The sequence below is a fragment of the Megalops cyprinoides genome, chromosome 20 (genome assembly GCF_013368585.1).
Source record: "Megalops cyprinoides isolate fMegCyp1 chromosome 20, fMegCyp1.pri, whole genome shotgun sequence".
NCBI lineage: Eukaryota > Metazoa > Chordata > Actinopteri > Elopiformes > Megalopidae > Megalops > Megalops cyprinoides.
The window spans coordinates 11,791,681-11,814,037 of NC_050602.1; positions in this window are offsets into that span (position 1 = coordinate 11,791,681).

Genomic DNA, 22,357 nt, shown 5'->3' on the forward strand with positions numbered 1-22,357 from the left:
TTGGCTAGCATTGGAGAGTCTATTGGCTAGTTCTCTGAAACCACATATATATATATTTTCTCTCCCAAGCGGTAACATGAAGAGCAGTGATATAGGATGGTGAGAACTGCAGTTTAAAAGCACCCTCATATGATACTTCCTGCCCTGTTAATGTATGCAGATTAAAACAGAAGCATGTTTGCCCCACAGGCCCTCAGCGGCTGTATTTGCATAGACTTACTCTGCGCAGAGACAAAATCAACAAACTAATACACATTAGAGATTATGTACAATGTGCTTGTCCTGTGATGACGGTAACTACCTTGAGGGCTTGGGGGGTTTCATGCAACGTTGACTTCTGTAGACACTGAACACACCCATTACTCCAGTGTTTCAATTACATCCCTGTTGCCATCTCTGACCTGCAATTTTTCAGGGAAATGCAGACAGCCCCGTGCTCAGCAAAGCGGGTGATTCTGAGCTCTACTGAAGGGATTATGAGGTGTGTGCAGTTTTTGGGCTTTTGAGATTTGGGGTGCACAGGAGCCAACAAGAGTCTAGCTTAGGCAAACAGAGTTTCAACACGGGTCAGCTGTGTGTGTGTGTGTGTGTGTGTGTGTGTATGTGTGTGTGTGTGTGTGCGTGTGCGTGTGCATGCGTGTGTATGTGTGCGTGTGCGTGTGTATATGTGTGTGTGGGTGTGTGTGCTTGCATATGTGTGTGTATGTGCTTGCATATGTGTGTGTTTTTCTCTATGTGAGTGTGTGCTGGCTGACATCTGTGGGTGACCAACAGGAGAATGCCATGATAGTTAAGTGCACCTCACCTTGAAATGCACTACAATAAAAATTGTCATTATAGCATTCCTGTTGTAAAAGCATTATTGGGAAACCCACAATGATGAGTTTGGAGGTTGTATATATTTTGCCTCTCTTTTTACTGCAAATCTCTCGAAAATCAAATCATGTCAGAGCAGGATCTGTGTTAGGTGATCTAGAAAATGAGGGAAAGCACATCTGGTTAACTTTACCAGACTTTAAACATCCTAGCAAAAGCATACATTTTTGCTACATATTCTTTCCCTAAGTGTTTTCCTGGCTTTAACAACATATTTTCAAGGTCCATATATGCATATATAAAATATAGGTTAAAGTAAAGAATGGCTTGGTTACTGTAATACTAATGAAGCCCTTGGTGCCCTTGAAATTTGAATGAATAAGAGTTTTCTTTACAGACTCCCTCTTAAAGACTGACATTGAACCAGACTCTCAAAATTGTTGTTAACCCTGTAAAAGATTTTATTGCCATGTTTACTGATGGTCAATATCTCATCAGAGTAATCATCACATGAAATGACTGTGAAGACAAATTAGGTTTGTGTGCATTTATTGATTTGTCAGACTGTTGACACGCTTTTATCATAAAATCACATGGGTCTGAATCATAGGACTCACATGGGTCAATCTTTTGTTGCCCAAACATTTCTCACTTCCTCTTTGTCCTTGGAAAATCATACAGTTTCATTGGTGCCAAGGGCGGGAATTCAATCCTGCCGCATTGCAGTTTGGTCTAAATTTCAATACCTTTGAGGAGGGTGTGTGTATTACTTGCTCATTCTGAAGCTGAAAAACTCAATTTCGTGTCACCAACAAGGCAACGAACAGTAATAATAATTAAATAACTCATGAAACAACATGAAAATGGTTACTAATTCCTCAACTGGACCAAACACAGACAAGTAAATTCAGTTTTAAAAACAGAAAGTAAATGAATATCTCTATACTAACAGCCAAATCATGTGCAAAACTGGGTTACATGTATCTATGTATGTATATATGTAGATGTATGTATGTATGTATGTATGTATATATGTATACATTTATGTTTAATTGGTCTGGAGGGTACTTCCCTACACTGATGATAACATAGTTAATTGGTAAAAGGTTACATCGGGTATACTCAATCAGGTAGAGGGAAGTGAGATTTTTTTTGTGTGAAATTTCCAGGGAGAAACATCAAAGAGAAACGCAAAGGCACTGTGCTCCTTGCACTCATGTTTTACTCCCATTATTTATGCAGAAGTTGTTTTCTTTTCATGCAGACACACATGGCCTCTGTATACCCAAATACTAAAAATGGCTACTTCATTTATTCCAAGTGTATTAGCACTTTTGAAGTAGACTGAAATTTGGTCCATATCTCCACCACTCTCAAGAGTCATTATATCGACCCTAAACGGAATCCTTTCTTCCTTGCTCCATAGGAGATTGTTTCACTAAGTTTCACCCAAAGTTTTAATGTTTTGCAGACACATTGGGTAAAGACATCACCACCCCCTAACATAATAATAAATGAAATGATTTTGAGATTTAATTAGTGCCAATATTAATACACTACATAGAATATTGTTGAAAGTTCTTTTTTTTGGCCGAGAAGGGGTAAAATGAATGTATTCCATGTGTTTTACTATATATACATATAGTGTCCATTTTATGCTATTTGTGCAACAATACAGGCTTAATTTACTGAATGAGGCAGTAAAGCATTCTTTTATTAAGTCTGTTAATCATGCTGCACACTGCAGTATTGTGTTCTGTTCAACTTGTACAAGTAAGTGTTAACTGAATAAACACTTTTTAAGCAACACTGTGAAAATGTGCACAAAATGTCTGGTCAAGTTTTTTGGGAAGCTTTAAAACTTTTAAGAGATCGTTTCCTACAAAGCTGTCCTCACTCCCAGATGTCCTCAAAGCAGGCCCGCTGCCATCCTTAAGTGAAGGTTACGCACCACAGTCCCCCTCCATGCAAGGAGCTATGCGGGGAGAAGCCGACAGCCAAATCTGCCTCTTTCGAAAAAATCAATGGAAAGTTTTATCAGCTCTGCTTTGCAGTTCAAGGAAAAGTGGTCCTGCACAATAAACGTGCTGGCTGGAAGTCCTTGCCACTTTGAGCAGTGGAACAGTTGCTGATCGAAGTTTCCCCCCCCACACTTCGACCCTCTTCTCACACCTCTGTGGACTCTGGAACGATACACCTCGTGCGCCCCGCATATCAGCTGCCAAACAACTGGTTCGGAAAGAGAGGGAATCAATGCTAGTTTCCCAGAGAGTTGTAAAGACAACCTTCCTTTGTAATAGATAATAATTTGTAATGGAGACTGTTGGGCACCAACACCGTGAATGAAACAAAAACATCTGTCTAATACATCTGTGTACACAGGGGTGTGTGCGTGTGAATGTAAGTAGTCTACAAAGCAATACCAGAAACTGAATCTCATGTGTGTCCACTTATAATTTATGTTAAAGGATCTGTTCTCCTTGCCATGTTATCTTTATGGATGTGTATGTTCCTGGATGCTGGGTTTCAGTAAGGCCTGTGTTGATTGTACGCGTGACACAGTGCTGGAGAGGGGCTAGAAACGCTATCTATCTGTAGCACTTCCAGGGCTCCTGACACTCGCGGGTCACTTGAGATGGGTGACATCAAAGCGCCCTGTATCCGGGCGAGTCTTCAGAGACCGCCTACCTGTGCGCCGTCACGGTGAATCCCTTGGTGCGGTCGCCCCTTTTCTCTCACCCCCGATCTCTTTCCCTCTGTGGCCCACGCTGTCTAATCCGCTGCGAAACAGCCGCTAGCCGAGAGGAGGTGAAACTCCAATGAAACTGCAAGCGGGGTGGGGTGGGGTGGGGTGTGGAGCGTGGGGGGTGGTGGAGATGAATGTTGGGTCGTTCGACGGGGGACGGGGAGGCTACAGAAGGCCACCCTGGAAATGAAAGGCGAGAGATCAGTCGGGAGGGGTCTCCAGGGACCTGCGATGCAGAAGGAAGGAGATTAAAGGTGATTGAATTCTGACTCGTCCCGTTTTCAAAGGGACGAGTTCACAGGAAACTCGGGACTGCACTTTTTTTTTTTCATAGGGTTGTTTCTTCTTCTCTCCATTTCAGATTACTCACTAAGGGGAGAGATGGAAATCTGAACCAAAATGCTAGGGGAGCAAAAATGCTTCCTCTGTGGTTTTTCATTCATTTGGGTCTTTTGCTTGTTTTGTTTTATTTAATTTTGCTTTGCTTTAAGCATTTCCGATATTCCCCATAGCCCATGACTTTCAGTGTAACTGTAACCCCAATTTCAGTGCATTATATGTGCTGTGATAAGAAACTCCCCTTGTAGAATATCTCTTTGTTTCATATACTAGAGAATTCCAAAAGCACACCTACATCCACACCCCCATCTGACATTGTCTTTGGGGGCAAAGTTTAAATCATGAGTAATATTTTTCAAACCTACAGACACAATATTTGTGGCAGGCAATTGCATACTAATCCATCACCTGTTAGTTCACTTTTGAACACACTGAAATATTGATAAACTGCATCTCCAATTGTGATAACTTCCTTGAGGTACCTGTTGGGGTATCTTTGCCTTGGCACAACTATGCATCCTTCAAAGACTGTGTGTTTGCGAAAAATATTTATCACTAGAGGGCGATAGAGAGAGAGAGTCACATCTAAAGCCTTAAATTAATAACATAGATGAATAAATATAATGTGGCATGAAAAGAATCTGCATAATTCAGATATTAGGAGTGTTAATCCATGTAAATGTCTGAAAACTCTTTGTGTACTTGATACCTCTTGTTAAAACAAATTGGGTAAAAGCCTCTGTAATCCTGAAAACAGCTCATGGCATTGAATATGGATTTAAAGTAATGAGAAACATGATAACTTTTTTTGTTTGTTTTAATATCATTTTTGGAATGGCCATATGTATTTTTTTTTGATCAGCATGTATAGCATGACTTTGAAGCCTTGATACAATTCTCTGGTACAATTCCACTGTGGAATCATTCCCTGTGCCCCTCTCCCTCTATCTCTCTTGCTTCCCTTCTCTTCACAAAGTTTTTTTGAACCGTCATTGACCAAGTAAAGAGGATTATAATGTCATTCTATGCCCTCCCTCCAATTTGTATTCAAATCTCTCTCTTTCTCTCCCTCTCCCCTCTCCTCCCCCATTCCCATCTCTCTCCTTACTTGATTGCATGGCTATAGGTAAGCACGCAGGTGCTCTTTGAATGCCAAGCATTTGAACCGTAGCTTAATTTGCTTGTGTTCTGTGAGCCCCAAGGATTTGTTGAAATCCTCAGAATCCCCTTTCCAAAAAACATCCAATAATGCCATTCATATTCTCCAAAAAACAAACAGATGATGAGAACATGACTCAGAAAACACCATCCGTTATTTGCAGCTTATCTGTCTCTTATTTGAGCTGCATCGATTATCGACATTAATCATTTTCAGAAGCCCCTTTTTTATCATGACATCATAATTAAATCCCGGTCCCTTTTTCTGCGCAGATACAAATGTTATCAGTGTTCCGCTGAGCAGAGACATCAGCTGCCTTTGTGGCTTTGAGTTGATTCATGTGCCATTTTCGGTTACATTCCTGATATTTGACGGTTGACATTCAAAGGTGCTCTTTTTTAAAAATTTTTTTTAACCTGACTGGAGCAGTTGCCTGCTCGCTAATGTTATCTGTCTCAGGCGGAAAGGTTTCGAGGACGGGCGCTCTAGGCTGGCTGGTGGCGTGGGGGGGCTTTTCAGATTGTAATGAGAGTTTGTGGATGGGGCGGGGGTCCCCGTGGAGTAAAAGATATTTATTGCCTCCATGGCTGTGTCTGAGAGAAACAGAGATAGCCATTTGGCTGCAGGACACAGACTAAATGACCCTCCGCAAAGCTGGACAGCACAGGAAGCCTGCGGCCCGTTCTGCTGTGAACTCCCCCCACCAACACCTTTTTATCTGGCCTTCTTTCTGGACCATGATCACCCTTCATACCTCTGGCAAAGAGAGCTCAGACATACTGATGCCTACGTTCCGTGCCTCCGGTGATTCTCTGAGGCTGACGTGTCATTAGGGACTGTGATTGGGTAGAGGAAGACGGGAGGTGGGAGGGTTGGAGGGTTGGAGGGTTGGAGGGTAAGGGGTAGGTGGGAGGGGCAGCAGTGGACCTTGCCAGTGTTGCAGCTGTGAAGTGTGAACGTTCATCATCACTGGTGCAGATTTGGATGACAATTTGGCACACCTCACATCTCTGTGTAGATGTGCATGTGTATGTGCATGCAGGTACTTGAATACACCTGAGAAACATGTTTGCATGTGTATTTGTCATGTCCTTGTTAACGCATGCCTTTGTATTTATCCTATGTTATAAGTGAGTGTGTCTTCGCAAACGTGCATACATTTGAGTGTGTATACTTGTGTGTGTGTGTGCGTGTGTGTTCCTACGTATCAGCACATGTATGCAATTACATGCCTCTTTCTGTCAGACCCAACCATACTTGTATTTCTGGGCTTTCGTTACTGCCAGCTAATATAATGTACATTTCAAATATGATGAGTCTTAAAACAGCAGACTGTCTCCCAGCACAAGGTCACTGTCAGTCTTCCATCACTTCTCTCTCTCTCTATCTTTCCCCCTACTTCACTCTCAGTCAAAATGATTATACAATAGGGGCCATTTCCTCCAGCTCTCAGAATTGAGATGGAATACTATGCTCTGTAGAACCTTTTGATAACACCAAGCATACTTTATCGCTTCTGGTCGTTTTTCATATGCACTTGAATAATTGAGTAAATAATGGGAAGGAAGGGAGGGGGGCTGACAGTTAAATGGATGCTGGCCTATGCGTTTGTGTCTTGACCCTAAGACCCGCTGCGTTCCCTGCGTGAAGGCGCAAAATTGGAAATGTCGTTCCCCCCGGTCCGGTTAATCAAAGGGAATTCACAATAACCCCAGGGCTAGTGACTGCCTAGCTAAAAAAAACGGAGAGGGGGTTCTAAATGAGCTCACCAGAGGCTATTGAACCCGTCCCCCTCCTGGCGACCAGCGGCTTGAAGTCTCATTTCTAATGTATCAGCAGTTGCTGTCGTTCGTGCCCATGTGAAGACCTCAAAGACCCCCGTCAGCCCACGCCGTTCGCCTCTGTGAAGTTGCCGCTTTCCCACAATGCATTGCGGTGCTTATTTTTTTTGTTCCCTGATGCGAGCGGCAAACGGGGGCTTGGGTGCTTGTTATTTTTGGACTGCATGTTCTGCGCGCACCTCGCCTGTTTCACAGCATCAGGGGAGTCACTGAGCAAAAGATCGTGTATTAATCCCCCCAGCCGTCTGATCATTTTGCACAGTGGAAGCTATGCAAAAGAGTGCACAAGAAAAAAACGCTGCTCCCTCTTTAATGAAGACACATCAACCCTGTTTTATAATGAACCCAGAAGCTGATCACTTATGTGTCTCCTTTCCCTTTTAAAAACTGTAGTGCTTACCTGCCTATTTCCAGAGACAGAAGTTATTTTACTGTAAGGTTTAGACAAGTATTGTATTTAAATCCCCTGTGTTGTAATGTTTCAAGTAGCCCATCCCTGTCATTATCACATCATTTTTACAGTTATCATTCTGGTGTGACAAGCTTAATTTATTTAAATTTGAGTGATTTAATTATTTTTGTCATTACACTTATTGCTTTTAATGAAACAAGGTTTTTACAGTACCTGACATCTGTGGTTGCCTTTAGCCCATGCTGGCTACTGGCTCCTTGTCAGATAGGAGAGAGGCTGAGATAAAGCAAGAAGTGGCAGGGAGAAAGAAGAAGGAAAGAAAAGGAAAGATAGGAGAGCCAGAGAGAAACAAAGAAAGAAGTGAGTAAACCAACATGGGAAACATGGGAAGGGGAAAGACGAAGAAATGGAGCACCATCTTTTGCTACCTGGTAGCACAATCCTCCGTCTCTCATCCGTACCAGAGGTGGATGACTCATCCACAGACGGGATCAGGGAGGGGGAGGAGTGAGAGGGAGCTGTGATGGAAACAGCAATGTCCAAAAAGAGACAAAAAAATCTACACTTCAAAGCAGAGCTAACCTCCCACCAACACCCCCCCCCCCCCCCCAAAAAAAAAAAAAATACACACACACACACCACTCCATATGCAGTGTCACAAGCCTGTCATCTGTTTGAACAGCTTCACTGGACTACTTGTCCATTTTTCCTGTGCCAGAATCCCCTTACTCACCCATTCCCTGAGCACAAAGTCATCACAGACGCCTGCTTATTAGCATCAGTAAGACGGCGCTTGTTAAACTTCATTATACATTATTAGCATTGTAGGGGGCTGGGGCAATATTGTATTCAATACTGTAAATACCTGCAAGAAACAGAACCCAGCAAGTCTCTGCTTCTCCTTACAAAGGAACAGTGTCAGCAAATTGATATACACTCCCCATTGCTGACATTTGTGTATCGATTAGACTCCAAAGACGTCCACATAACTCTTAATAATCGATAATTGCGCTTGCGCTCGCTAAATGCTCTGTTGTTCACTCTGAACGAAAGAGCGAATGTTGAATGATTAACACATAAATGGGTAAATAAAAGTCAATTTATGACCCGCTGAAACTGAGCGGAGCTAGAAGAACAGGCACAGAGAAAGAAGCAGAGCGCAGTTGCTGCATTGCCCTGAAGTTGTTTGAATGCTGTTAGCAGCCTTAGCAGTCATACTGCACTCCTTCTGCTGTTTAATCTGTCTGTCACTGTGGATGGGGGAATGTGGGTCAGGAGGTCATACCTTATACCAGTTACAAGGATTGTCATCAATTTGCAGGGTATACTGAACTTAGTGAAGGGGGAATAGCTTTGTTTGTGGACTGAATGTGTGATGACTACACACAGTATGTTAAATGCAGGACATCGCCGGGGACCTGTTGGGCTCACCAGTCCTGAACCGACAGCCATCACAGGATGTGTTTAAATTGTGTGTATTTAAAGCTCCACATTGAGTATTTTATTGGTCTTGTATTTGTGTTCTTGTTGTTTTATGTTATTTATGTGGCTTAGCAGAGGGCCTTTTGCACAGTTTTCATCAGGTACATTATCTTTTTATATAGATGCAAATCACACAGGGTCACAACAGCAATGTTCCCCTAAAAATTTGAACTGGCAACCTTCTGGTTACAAACCACTATGCCTCACTGCTGCCCTCAGTGTACCTTGAAATTGTGAGAGAGCAATACTGCAGAATGTTATCTAACTGCTCTCTACTCATTATAACTGTGTATAGCATTGTTTTTAATTTCATAGCCTGATTGATGTGGGTCTTTTCATCACCGTTGTTATGTGACCTATCCTTCTCATGTGATGGCAGCACTGAGCAGATATGTATTATGCAAACATGCAGACCCTGCCAATCATTTCTTGTTAAAAGGGCTGTGAAACTTATAGATATACCGGCTCTGTTTGAAGGAATATCCCATATTTTCATGAACAGGTCATAAATGTTTTTTTTTTACCTCACACCCTGTTTGTAAGCTGTAACCTTGGACCATTATTTCTTTTTTTTCCCTCTTCTCATAACTCAGGACTCAGGAAAATGGGTTAAATTATTCCGAAAGCATTTCTTGACCTATTCCCTTTTAAAGGGCTTGGTGTGGATTGATTTCTCCATTGAAATGCCCTTTCCCATCTGTCTGACGCGGAGGCTACCAATGAGAGATGGCTGGAGTATTGTATGTTCACGCTCCAGTCGAGGGGGATATACATCACCGTTATATAGCTGTGGTTGTCAAACACTTGCAGCACCAGTGAATAAAACATTTTAGCATTCAGTTTTCATTTCATTTTTCATTTCATTATCGTGAAATGTAATTCAAGTCATAAACAACCATATAATTTGTAATATATTAAATCATGATGAGCCGCTCAGGTGTGACTGGGTGATAAATATACCCCGGATCCTCATCTGAGAACTGCCTTTAGTGTTTTACAGTTTATTCCTAAACCACAGTGTAGTGCACTATAGTATAGTATAGTATTTTAGGATAATAATGTGCAGTATGTAAGGTGTAAACCATGACAAGCTATGCAGTTCCAAGAGTAAAGAGTGAACCTCAGGACAGCAAATTGCTGAAGCCAAAGAACCTATTCTGGGGAATTTACAGCTAGCTTCTGCTTATCAAAACCAGCTCATGATTTTACTGTAACCTTGCAGTCCCACCAGGATGATGGAAATTAGGGAAAAATAGAAAATTAGCATTTTATATTACAGCTTCGAAGAGAATAAAAATCCTCTTATCTGCAGCCAAAGGTCCCTGACTGGTCCCTGTTGACCAGCTCCAGCTACTTTTTTAACAAAAAAAAAGAGCTGTTGGCTCAAAGAGTCCATCTTGGCATACCCCTCGTCATATGGCAAGTGTATGCTCTCCTCACAAGTCATGCTGAAAAAGGTGAATATTTAAGAGAGCCACTTGTACATCGTCAGTCCTGCGTAACTGGTGTGGGTTGGTGTGCAGCGCTCTCTGTAAAGCTAATTTTACTTTTGCATTTGCAGAGACAATTTTCAATTTAATCCAAGTTAATTAACCCATGTTCATTCAAACTCAGAGTGAAGGGTACAAGAGCAAGCCCAGTGGGAGTGGGGGGGAATGCTGCTCTTATCACTCAGTGGTTTGTGGATTGGTAAACATTTTAAACAACGCTCGTGATAAGGGGATTAATTTGTAGGAGTCATGCTGGAAGTTGCTTTCACACCGGAACGCCGATCCGGAAAACGAGCGAAGGAATCGTAGCCAAGGACTTTTGGGGGCGGCCAGCATCTCTGAGATCTCTGTGCCCGCGAAGCAATGAAGCAGCATCATGGAGAATGACAGGGAAGGGAGAGCCTTGACACCACTAATACATGTGGGTGAGTGCCCATCATAGCCACACAACTCAAGCTATGCAAGCCAAGCAAGAGACTGCATTTCTGCCAAAAGGAGAGACTACCAACTGTGTACCCTGCAGTCGGGCACACAGCTGAGGGTTGCTCCCCCAACCTGGGTGCAATGTAAGGATTGGGTGGGGGATGGGGGGGGGCGGGCATGGCTGCATGTTTTATATTTTAATCGACCCAGTGTCTCCCTCCAACCCTGAAAGAAAAAGAAAGACTCAAGGATAGAAACTGTTGATTGATTCGGAGGTAGGGCAGGGTAAAAATGCAATCAGTTTTTTCTAATAATGATATATGGCATCTCAAGTAACCTGCACCTTAATATGCATGACCTATACGTACATATTTTTTATTTAGTGGCAAGCAAAGAAATATATTACACAAAATATAACAGGCAGGTCGTAGAATAGAAAAAAACAATTCCAGCAATGGACCTGTATCGAGGATAAATAAAAGCATGCACAAAGCCTTCAATACTTTAATCAGATAATTGGGAAACTTAATCATTTTGTTTTGCATATTATTTGCAATACTTTTAACTTAAACCGTGAAATTCAAATGCAAAGGCCACACACAGCGAGAAAATGCAATTTATTTATGAACTCCAAATGAAGTTTAGAGGCCATTAGTCATCCAACCATATCTGTTGTGTTTGATAGAATTCTCTCCATGCTGAAATGGAATGTAATCCATATATTCATTAAAATTAAACATAAATCCATGCCAAAGCTATTAATATGAATCATTAGACTTTCCAATAAATTCGGCCAACAGTAAATGAAAATTTTACAGGCATACAACAGAGTGCAGGTTTACTTCCTTATACCCTGCTATAAAAGTTAAGAAAACAATTCATTTTGCAGCAGGCTTTTGTTTTTTTGTTTTTTTTTCCCCTGTTCCACTAAATGACAGGCATGACGAATGATTATTTAAGTTTTATGGAATTTGGCAATCTTGAAGCAGAGCGGCAAGACTATGCTGAGAAATTCTGAATTAGAAAGATTTGTATCACTCTCCAATCCATCAGACCAGCACACCACTGTGGAGGAGAGGAATATTCATTTCCCGAATACATACATACATAGCTTGAGTTTCTTGTGCCATGCTAATTAACTAATTAACTAATTATTCCAGGTATGCAGTTGGAAGTGGCTGGAACAAAAGCAGCATGCACACATCCCTCTGATATATATATACAGAACCTCCGCAATAACGCCTCCTATTGAGGTATACCGCCAATGGTGGAAGTGTATGTGTGGGTGGGGGAGTGGGTGCTGAATGCACTTCTACACAGGAAATATATCCTTGAAGGTCTGGAATGACAGTCTGACAGCAAGCAAATATCTGCACATCTGTTAGTTTACTGCATTTAATGTGTGGAGCCATTGCATGTGCCCTTTGTTTGACTGTGAGAGCAATGTGGGTAGTGCTAGCCACTTTAATTCAAAGTAGGACAACATGAATGTCCACAACATCACAAGCCCTTGGCCCGATTCATATATATATATATATATAACGCCAGCAGGATGCAGTGCACTATTGCTGCAACAGAACTGTGTATACTAGCCTACTGACAGTGATGTGACCATCTGGAATAAAGATAGTTTCAATTACTTTTTTTCCTGTTTGTGGAAGGAGAGCTAAACCTAAGTTACGTGCCTTGCGAGTTGTGCAGTGGGATTGCACAGTTTACAAGCTAAAAGCCAGCTTGGATCACACCTGTCACAGTGACACAGGTATAGATATTTTAAAAACATGTTGGAATTTGCCAGGTAGATTTCGACTTGACATTTTCACAGACGCTAAGCGACAACAGACTCAAATCCTTCTAGCGCTGCCCCCACACTGCCACCCGCCCCCTACCTGAACCGACGCCCGCCCGCCCTCCCGGTCTTTATTTCCTCTGTTGTGTTTCTTTTTTCCCCCTTTCCTTCTGAAAGCACCTTCCCACATTAATGTCGTAATCTCTTTAAAGAGCTGGGAAATAAGGAGAGGAGAGCAAAACGGGGCTTTGAAGATCTCGCCTGGCAGAGTGAGATAGGGACATCAGAGGGTGTGTTTTTAATCACTGTGTGCGACAGGACATGGAGCCGGGCGGCGTCAGAGCCGGGGCGTACCCTCAACCCGGGCCTCAGATTAGGCACCTCTCCCGTATCCAATGGCAACACGACTATCGGCAGAGAGGTGGGGAGCTTTGGGGTTTTGGTCACCGTTGCCATGTCACCACTTTGCCACACACCACACAGAATGTTCTCATCGTCAGTTTATTTCTAATTGATAGTTTGCAGAACTTGGATAAAGTGTTTGCCGAACAGCGCAACAAGCTCTGTTTCCAGGCAACTTGCAAAAGTGTTTCAGACTTCTTGTTCAATGGTGCCTGAAAAGTTAACAAATTGAAAAGCTGAGTGGAGGAGGAGGTTGATTAATCAGCTGTTTGGTTCAAATGTAGAAGAGCAAAGACACAAGCATTTTCCTCAGCCATTTTGTCTCTAGAGAGACACAGGATCCTGTATTTTGTATGAATGTAGCTGTAAAAATCAGTTGCACACTGGGTGAAATGTCTGAACAGCACCAGCTTCTGTGCTCACCTCCTGAAGTCAAGGTTCTCCGATCCTGAGTTAGAGCTCTGACTTGTTACCCCCGCAAATCTGCACACACCTCGAGGTGAGCTCCCTGCTTCTTCTTTGGCACTGAGCTCAGTTTCACAAACCTACTTCCAACGCCGCAGTCACCTGGGCCTAAAGGTCACGCGAAGCGGTCTCGTGTTTTAATCCCCAACCCCCCCCCCCCCCCCACCACCACCACTACGACACCCCCGGCCACCTCAGCGTGCGTCTGACCTTTTGTGGAGCACGGACAGCCACTTTGCGCTCTCCGCTCACCGCATCACTGCCCTGTCTTAACTTCATTAAGAGATTTATCACTGCAAACTGCTGGTGAGACTGCTAAGCCATCCCACGCCTGGAGGTGAGATATTCTCAGGGGTGACTTGATGAGGTCCAGGAGGGATCAGCAGAGCTGAGCTTGTTTGTATGTCTGTCACATTGCTCATCCAAAGTCAACACGTCTGCCACAGTGATGGAGTGGATTTTGGGCTGAGTGGCAAAGCAAAGCCAGAGCATTTTCTTTCAGGTCTCCTACAGCTCTCTAAATACACCTGATTAGATTGGAATGGTACAGATTACCCAAACAAACATACATGCACAATATAGATTACATCAATATAGCCCACTAGTTGTAGAATACCCACAAATCCATAGGATTTATTTAAACATTTTAGAAGCAGGAAAAACTAAGCTGAAACTATATGTAGAAAATGTGAGTTTTGCTATAGAACTTTTTGTTTCTCTGTAGTTTTGCTCAGCAAAAAATATGTTCTTTTATACAATACTGTACTTGTAGAGAGTTACTGCATTTATGCAGTGAATTCCAGTTATGAATTAATTTAGCCTGAAAATTTGAAAATGCCCTTGTACCTGATCACTGAGTTCTAACACTACTTCTCAATAACATGTGTGTTTTCATCACATTCATGTTACATTGACACAATATTGTCAGTTTGCCATGTCACACTGTGTGTCTGAGGAAAGCTGAAAGTTATCATCAGCTCTGTATACATTCACGACCTCATTTGCTTAATGCATGCTCTTAATGCATTATCCGGAGCAACTTACATTGCAGTTCACAAACTAACCATTTACGCAATTGAGGTTGAGTACTTTGCTCAAGGGTACAACAGCAGTGCCCCACATGGAAATTGAAGTGGCTATCTCTGGATTAACGGCCCTGCTCGTAACCACTGTGCCATACTGCTGCCTGTACTCACCCACAAAGGCGGCTTAAATTATCAAAAAAATTGCAGTTGATAAAGTCTCTCCCATATTTGACACACACTCCAGAAGGGCTGAAAAAGGAAGAACATCTGAACTCATTTTTATTGCGGAGACAAGAAGGAAGAAAGTACGCTCTGGAGAACAGAGCTGTGAAATAATGAAAGGACCATCGGTGGCATCTGAATAACAGACTCCCAAACACCTCAGCACTGTCAGTCACAATACCAGGAGAGAGACCGTGCAAGCCCCTCCCCCACCCCCCACCCCCCGAGCCTCAGATAGTTCATCTGTATGGATCCGTGTGTCCCTCTAGCTCCCCCCAGCGCTGTCACTCGGCGGCGTGAGAAAGTGATTTAGTGAGCTGGCGAGGGGGCGCGCCGTCGGCCTCGGCTTCCAGTCAGGGCAAGCGGAGCGGGCTCACCAGAATGACCTTTTTCCCGCACGTACAAAGGCAGATTTATCAACACCAATTAAACTCCCTGTGAAATATTGCTTTCGATCGGCGCCCACCTGCAAATTGCAATCAAGTGCCTTTCTCTCTCCGCGTCCTTTGCAAACGAGGGGGTCCTGACAGGCTAGTGAAGCGGGGCCTGGTTCTCATGCTGATTGGCAGGTTTCTCTCTCTCTCTCTCTCTCTCTCTCTTTCCCTCCCTCTATACATCTCCCTTCCCCTGTCTCTTTCTTTCCCTCTTTCTTCCACTCTATCTCATTACCCCTCCCCCTCTTTCTCCCACTCGCTGCCCCCACCCCATTCTCTCCCTCCCTCTCTCTGCCTCCCTCTATCTCTGCCTTGCTCTCAGTTCAATTTAATTCAAATGAGCTTAACCGGCATGGCAATAAACAGCGTGCTGATGCCAAAGCATTTTAAAACACAAAATTACAAGACCCATAAAGCTTTAAAGCGACTGTTACTGGTGCTTAATTTAACAGTCCCCTCCTTTAATCAATGAAAGAGAACACAAACGTTTAAGGTAGGCGGGCGGGCGGGCATGGCACCAGCACACAGGCAGGCCAGAACAATGCTAATTGGTGGGCAGCTAGGTAGGAGCCAGCAGGTGGGCAGTCAGGTACTGTAGGTGTCTGTCTGTTTACCTGCCAGCACCATGCCTTCATGCTCGCCTACCCGCCTGTGTAGTGTTGCTTTCCTTCCTGTCTGCTGTGGCCATTTCTTCCCGCCGGTCTACCCACACAGGTCCTCTCTGCTTTGCTGGCTGTGCCGCCCCTGCCTGGCCTACCTGTCAGCACTGTGCCTTCCTGCCTGCTCGTTCTCTCCATGCCCGGCAGCGTGCCCGCTGGTGCAGGAACCGCGGACGCTAAGCTTGCCTACCTGCCATCGGCATATCTGTAGGCATCTGCCTACCTACCTGCCAGCACCAGGCCTGCCCACTGGCCTTCCTGCCAACGTTAACGCCTGCCGGCATCATTCCTCTCCTTCTTCCAGCTTCCCGCGCCGGCCTGCCTAACCGTCAGCGCCATGCCTCCCTGCCTGCTCACTGTTTCTGTCTCCTTCCCTCTCCCCCCCTCAACACCCTCTCTCTCTCTCTCTCCCCCCCTCTCTCTCTCTCTCCCTCTCTCTCTCTCCGTCTCTCTCTCTCTGTCTCTCTCCCTCCCCCTCTCTCCTTCTCTGTCTCTCTCCTTGCAGATGGGGCTGCGTGTCTGATCTCTCTCCCTGATTGCTGCTACCTTCCTCCGCTCCTCGACGGGGGCCCCCAGGCAGCCCGGGCTTCAGAGCGCTGCCATACCCCGGCGGAGCCAAGATGAATTATTCCCCGCTTTTTATGCTCTTGATTTTCATTTTAGGCAGTTCACACGCAGGTTACACCAGCCCACGGCAGATGTAAAACAAGACAAGAAGACTCTCCCTCCCTGTCTCTCCTGCTTACGCGATTGAAGATGGCAGGCTGTCCCTCAAGTGTTCGGGATACGTGCACTCGACGCTGTCCTACGCGCTGCGCACTGTTTGGCAAACGCTCCCAACTCCAAAATCTCTGCCCCACCCTATGTTTCAACACCAGTATTACTGTGAAGTCTTTGTCCTCCTCTTCAACTCAACTCCAAGGGGAAAGGGCTCCTTCAATGCATAATCCCAGCCATGTATAAATTTCTAACATAGAAGACCGATGCTGACAGCAGTGTTGTAATTCCCCTCAATGTCACAACTCTTAATTAAACTCGGCTCAACCGCCAATAGAGCAAGCCTCAAAAGGGCCTACATACATAGAAGCCTTGATTTCCGTGTCGAATTTTCAATTTCATGCACAGCGGGGAACTGATCAGGGGACAGTGGCTACAGAGGCTTGCTCGTCACCTTGTCCAAATGTGTGACTCAGTCCTAGGTAAGAGACTGTCAGGGCTTGTGAAATCAGCCCTAAGAAACTTTGCTTCTTTGCACAGTACGGGGCAGAGGACAGAAACTCTCCCCGGTCGGGCGGTGGAGGAGTCTGCAAGGTGAACCCAGCGGGGCACCACCCTCCCCCGGTCAATGTGGATCTACCTCAGCTTCCGAAACCTTTCATGAGCTGAGCTTCCCGTAATGATCCTTTCCTCCTCCTTAAAAAATAAAAGGCTGAAAGAGAAAAGAATCCACCGGGCGAGACGTGGCGGGGTTGGCTTTGATCTGGGCCGTCCTTCGCCTTCCTCCTCCCACCCTCCCGGAACGAGGCGCCCGTTAATGCTCTCTGTTCTGCACTTCAGAGGGGGAGGATCGATGAGGAACGCGGCGTGACTCCAGCGACCGTCAGGGCCTGTAGAAATCCTGCGCACTGAGGCCCCGAAATTGGCTCTGTGGGGTTGCGGAGCAAAGTCATACTCACTTTTCTGCAAAAAGGAGAAGGACGAGGTTCGAGAGATCAGACTTGTGGACCCACAGGTACCGCTACGGCGCACAAAATGTTTCCTACGCTCCGCGGGACCTGCGGTAACGTAGCACCTCATCAGAATGCAAAGCCGCAAATGATGCAGACTGTCAGAGGCCTTGGTCTAGGGGATGATTAAGGTTTAATTTCTCTCCGTGACAGTTTGTGGCATTTATCACAACTGTCACTAGTGGTTATCGCTGACATTTGAAACGCTTATGCAGGAGAAATGTTAGCTTGATAGAGAGGGTGTTAAATAATGTGTCACCATACTAATTTCGGCTCATAAAATAATGTCTAACATCTCACATAGATCAGCAGGCTCTGGCTACTGTGGGTACTGCCTGGATATCAAAATGCGAGAGCTGTGGGTTTTCAAACCAAACAGGCCACAGCCAAGCTGCTAGCATCTCAGCATGTGAACGTTTACAGTGTTCCGAGCAAGAAGTAGGATATGCTGCCCTCTGCTGGATGTGAAGACTTTTTATTTTTTTAGATTGGTACCTGAAATATTTCACATGTGCTGTGTGTGGACTGGACCAATTTTCCAAGACACCTGGTACCGTGCAGCCGATGCCCAGAAGGTTTCTGACTCACTGGCTGGCTTGCGTCACCGCGGTGGGAAAGATTGGCTGGCAAAACAAAGTCATGCGATACCGTCGCCTGTTCTTCACGCCAGATCACACTTGCCCATGAACCCGCCTCTGTGAGTGACCCCTATAATGTTCCCTCATCACGGACCAGCTGCCATGGGCCTCGGATTGCGCTGTTTACGAGAAGGTCAGTGGTCTAATGGTCTACATCTATCACATATTAGCCACAAACCCCACACACTTGCAGAGTCCTTTTTTCATATATGAGTAGGTTCAGTGCCTCAGGAAAAAAAAAAAAAAAAATTTAAACAAATAAATCCTTTCAATGAAAACATATCTACTGTGGTTTGCATAATGTATCTTGACTTTGGGGCATAACATGTTAATTGTATTATTATTCAAATGAATATTACAATATATCTATGTTATGAAAATATGTTGTAATATATCTATATTCTATAACATATATTCTATAACATCAATTAAAAAATTGTTTCTGCCATTTTCATGCATGTATTTTAATGCATGTAATGTAGAAAACAGGGTAACACTTAAGGGTATGAAAATCGCTGATAAATTTGTAATAAACTAAAATGCATAAATTGACACATTGTTGCTATTGTTTTCTAACCTCAATTTATATGTATAGCTCTTTAATGTGAGCGCAAGCTCACTTGCTCTTCCTACAAGCAGCTCATAAAAACGAAACCAGGGGCATGTGCTGACATGTAGTGTTACAGTAATGATATATTGATAACCATTAACATACCAAAGAAAGCCATTTGTCATTAAGTAGAACTTTACCCCAGCTTCCTGTAGGAAATGTTACTATTTTCGGAATATGGCCTTCAGGGGGCTGGGGGGTGGGGTTGAACAAACATCCCCTCCCAATGAAGTGGCAGAACAGCTCATGATTCTTTAAATTCTGTTACAGTTACAGTGCCTTCGTAACAGAGCCATTAGACACCTGGAAACTTTCCGAAACAACAGCATGAGCTAACCTGTTAGCTTTGCAGAAATTCTTATCCTGCTTTATCACAGGGCATCTCCAGGTGGGAACATCATAAAAACCCAGGTGCTGTATGACCAGCTGTATGACCAGCTGTAGGTTGGTGTAGAAATATGTATCTGTACTCTTCTGTTTGCATTAAGGCTGCGGTGTAGCATAATGGTAAGGAGCAGGGCTCACAACCGAAACGTTGCTGGTTTGATTTACCACTGGGGCACCTGCTGATGTACCCTTTCGCAAGGTACTTAACCCAGAATGGCCTCAGTTAATATCCAGCAACATAAATGGATAATGTAATAATTGTAACCTATGTAAGTTGCTCTGGATAAGTCAGTCTGCTAAATGACAATAATGTAGGTAAGGACTGGCTCAGGCCAGATCCTTTCACTTGATTGCAGTGTAATGTGTCATTTGAAGCGTGGTTTTGAGGATAAAAAGGTAACATAGACCAGGCCGAGAAAATGTAGGTGTCGGTACCGACAATAGACACGCCCTAAGATAAAAAAGGTAATGTAGACAAGGTTGGGAAAATGTAGGCGTCGTTATAGACACGCTCTCCGCCAGGTTGATGACTGCCAGGCAATGCCACCGTGATGTTACAAGCCGTTACGTAACATCAGTGTTCCCCCCCAGTTACAGCTATCGGGAGCATTATTAGACTTCAGCCCCTGATAAACAGGTGTGCCATGCGGCAGGCTCCAACAGAGGAGGGGACCCACTTTGCAGGTGAGGCCTTATCGGCAGAGATAGCCTCATCCTGGCTCCTCCGAAATAGGCCCGGTCAAAGTATAGCCCTCATATTTGGAGGCTGCCTATCCAGAACCATTACTGCCCAACCCCTTGGCCTACATTTAGCACTGGAAACAAAGATTCAATACCGCAACCAGACTGAGAGTCTACCATACAATAAAAGCAGATGAGAGTGAAATAAATGCACTAGTTCTCTGGAATAACAATATTAATAAATAGTATTAATATATTAATAAATAAATAATAGGACTATTACTACTTTATACTGTATGTGACAGTGATATAGGAAATGGAACCAACTTAAAAAGTAAGAGCTTGCAATGACAAGATTTTTGCTTGACTTGAAAAATACTGTACGTTGTCACGTAGGCCAGTACTTTTCATGAATGAGTAACTACATGCTTGGCAAAAATAGTTAAGCAAAAGTATAATATTTCCTTGCAGTAAGGATGGTATATCTTAAAGTCAAAGTTCATGAGAAGCACCCTGCTCAACAGACTCTGGTTATGTTTCAAAACATTCAATATATCATGCATTTGGTTGGACATATGCCAACGTATTTATACAGAAGAAGCATTGTGTCTCTGCTTGACATAAAAGGAATGTAGTAAGATTCAAGACCCATTTGGATGCTCTGGCATGAGATAAACAGATTTCAGACAGCATGCTAATCAAGTAATGTGTCATGCTTTCCAGTATGTTTCTGTATTTATCTGCTTTGCTTAATGAGGTAAATATTACTGCTTTTATATTACATGTTACAGATTTATACACTCTGGTCTTTTTTTACTTATATGTGTCCTGTCCGCTATCTTCATCATGAATGAAACAGCAGTGACCCTTCAGATATTCCAGTCTGCAACCTTCCCAGTCACACATTCAGCTCCTTAGCTACTGTTTAATGTTTAAATTTTGTCTTCACAATAAGTTCACAACTGTGCATATTTAATAAAGTGTGGGCAAACAGATGAATATTTCTGCTCATTTTATTCTTAATGATGCCATAAATACACAGTATTTACAAGTGTAGAATAACTGCTGTGAAAGTACTCACTTGTAGGGTAACAGTTATGGGAAAGTTAATGTTATTCAGATCATGTTACCACATTTGCTACAGGTAAGGCATAGTCTCAGTTTGCTGTAATTACACATTGGTTACAAAGTAATCACATGGGTAAAGCACCTACCAACATAAGGTGCCACCAAAACTTCAATGAAATTATTGTCTTCAAGTGCCTGACAATTATTGATAGGAAATCGACTGACAAATGCATTATTGTGAGATATGATATGTGAGATAAATTTCCCACATCAAAGGTTATGGCACTGATGAAGCCCACAGTGCTGTGCTCTGGGGTTTTCTCCAGCATCTGCAGTCATTGGCCTGTCGAGCCAGAATGCTTAACAGGCTGACTTCTGTCAAAAGGAGACAAATGATCAATTTGTTTATCCGAGTTATCAGTTATCTGAGGTCATGGTGCTTGTAGACTCCTCCCAGGGAAACTGGACAGAAGTTGGTATTGGTTGCAATCCATAACAGGAGAATATAAGGTAATAGTAAATGAAGACTTCCAAAGTTCTTCATGGCAAGCCAGCCAGAAACACTGGGCTGAGGTCTAAAAGTAATGGTCAGGAATTTGAAAGAAGCTTTGCATTGGTCTCTGTCCAAAATAGCATCTACATACCGTCCCTGGTACCTTATCCTGTAGATAACTTTCGCAAGAATATACAGGCAAGTGCATGCATAGGTCTCAGTGCTTACGTAACTCTTTTGAGGTCAATTAGGAGGTGGTGCTTCCAGTAAACCATTTCAGGAACCTTGCGCTCGGAGTCAGTCTGCTCTGACCCAAGAAGGTTTTAATTTTAATACCAAGATAGACCAGATAAACATGGTCACTATTGCCCTGTTGGATTAGCTTGCAGGATTAGGACTGTCATTGCTATAGCCTGGGGGTGTACTTGTCACCACAGAAATTGAGGGTACACTCTGAGCTACCAGCCTCCTACCAGGTTTCCTAAGGTACAGTATGTAGACTTTTGCACGAGTTTTCACAGGGCAGATGCCAATTGTAAGACTGCCCCTCTTCTATGAGATGTCTGGAATGATTGCATCTTCCAAAAGATAACAAAATAAATTCATTAACTCTCTCTTACCTCATGCTTATCTCTCCTTTCCCTCCATTGCTGAGGTGGTGGTCTGTCATTTCAACATGTTCAAAATATGCCCAGTAGAAAAAAGAAAAGAATTGCCTTTCATCTCAGTTCAGAACAGTAATTATCAGGTTGTACTGTCCACAAACCACATATCTCTGAAGGAAGGTACACACTTATTACATAATATTCTCAGCTGTTGAGGACTCCTAACTGGCAAGAATCCATGCAGAATCCATGATGAATTGTGCTTTAAAGGAAATATTATTAAAGCTCCTGATTCTATGGGTGGATTTTTTTTATCATTTGTATGTTGAGCATTGCAATTAAGTCAGCAATGGCACAATATAAGTCTGATTACATGGAACCTGGCAACATATATAAGAAAAATATTCTCCCCCTGTCACAATGGTATAAATATATTGCTGTAAT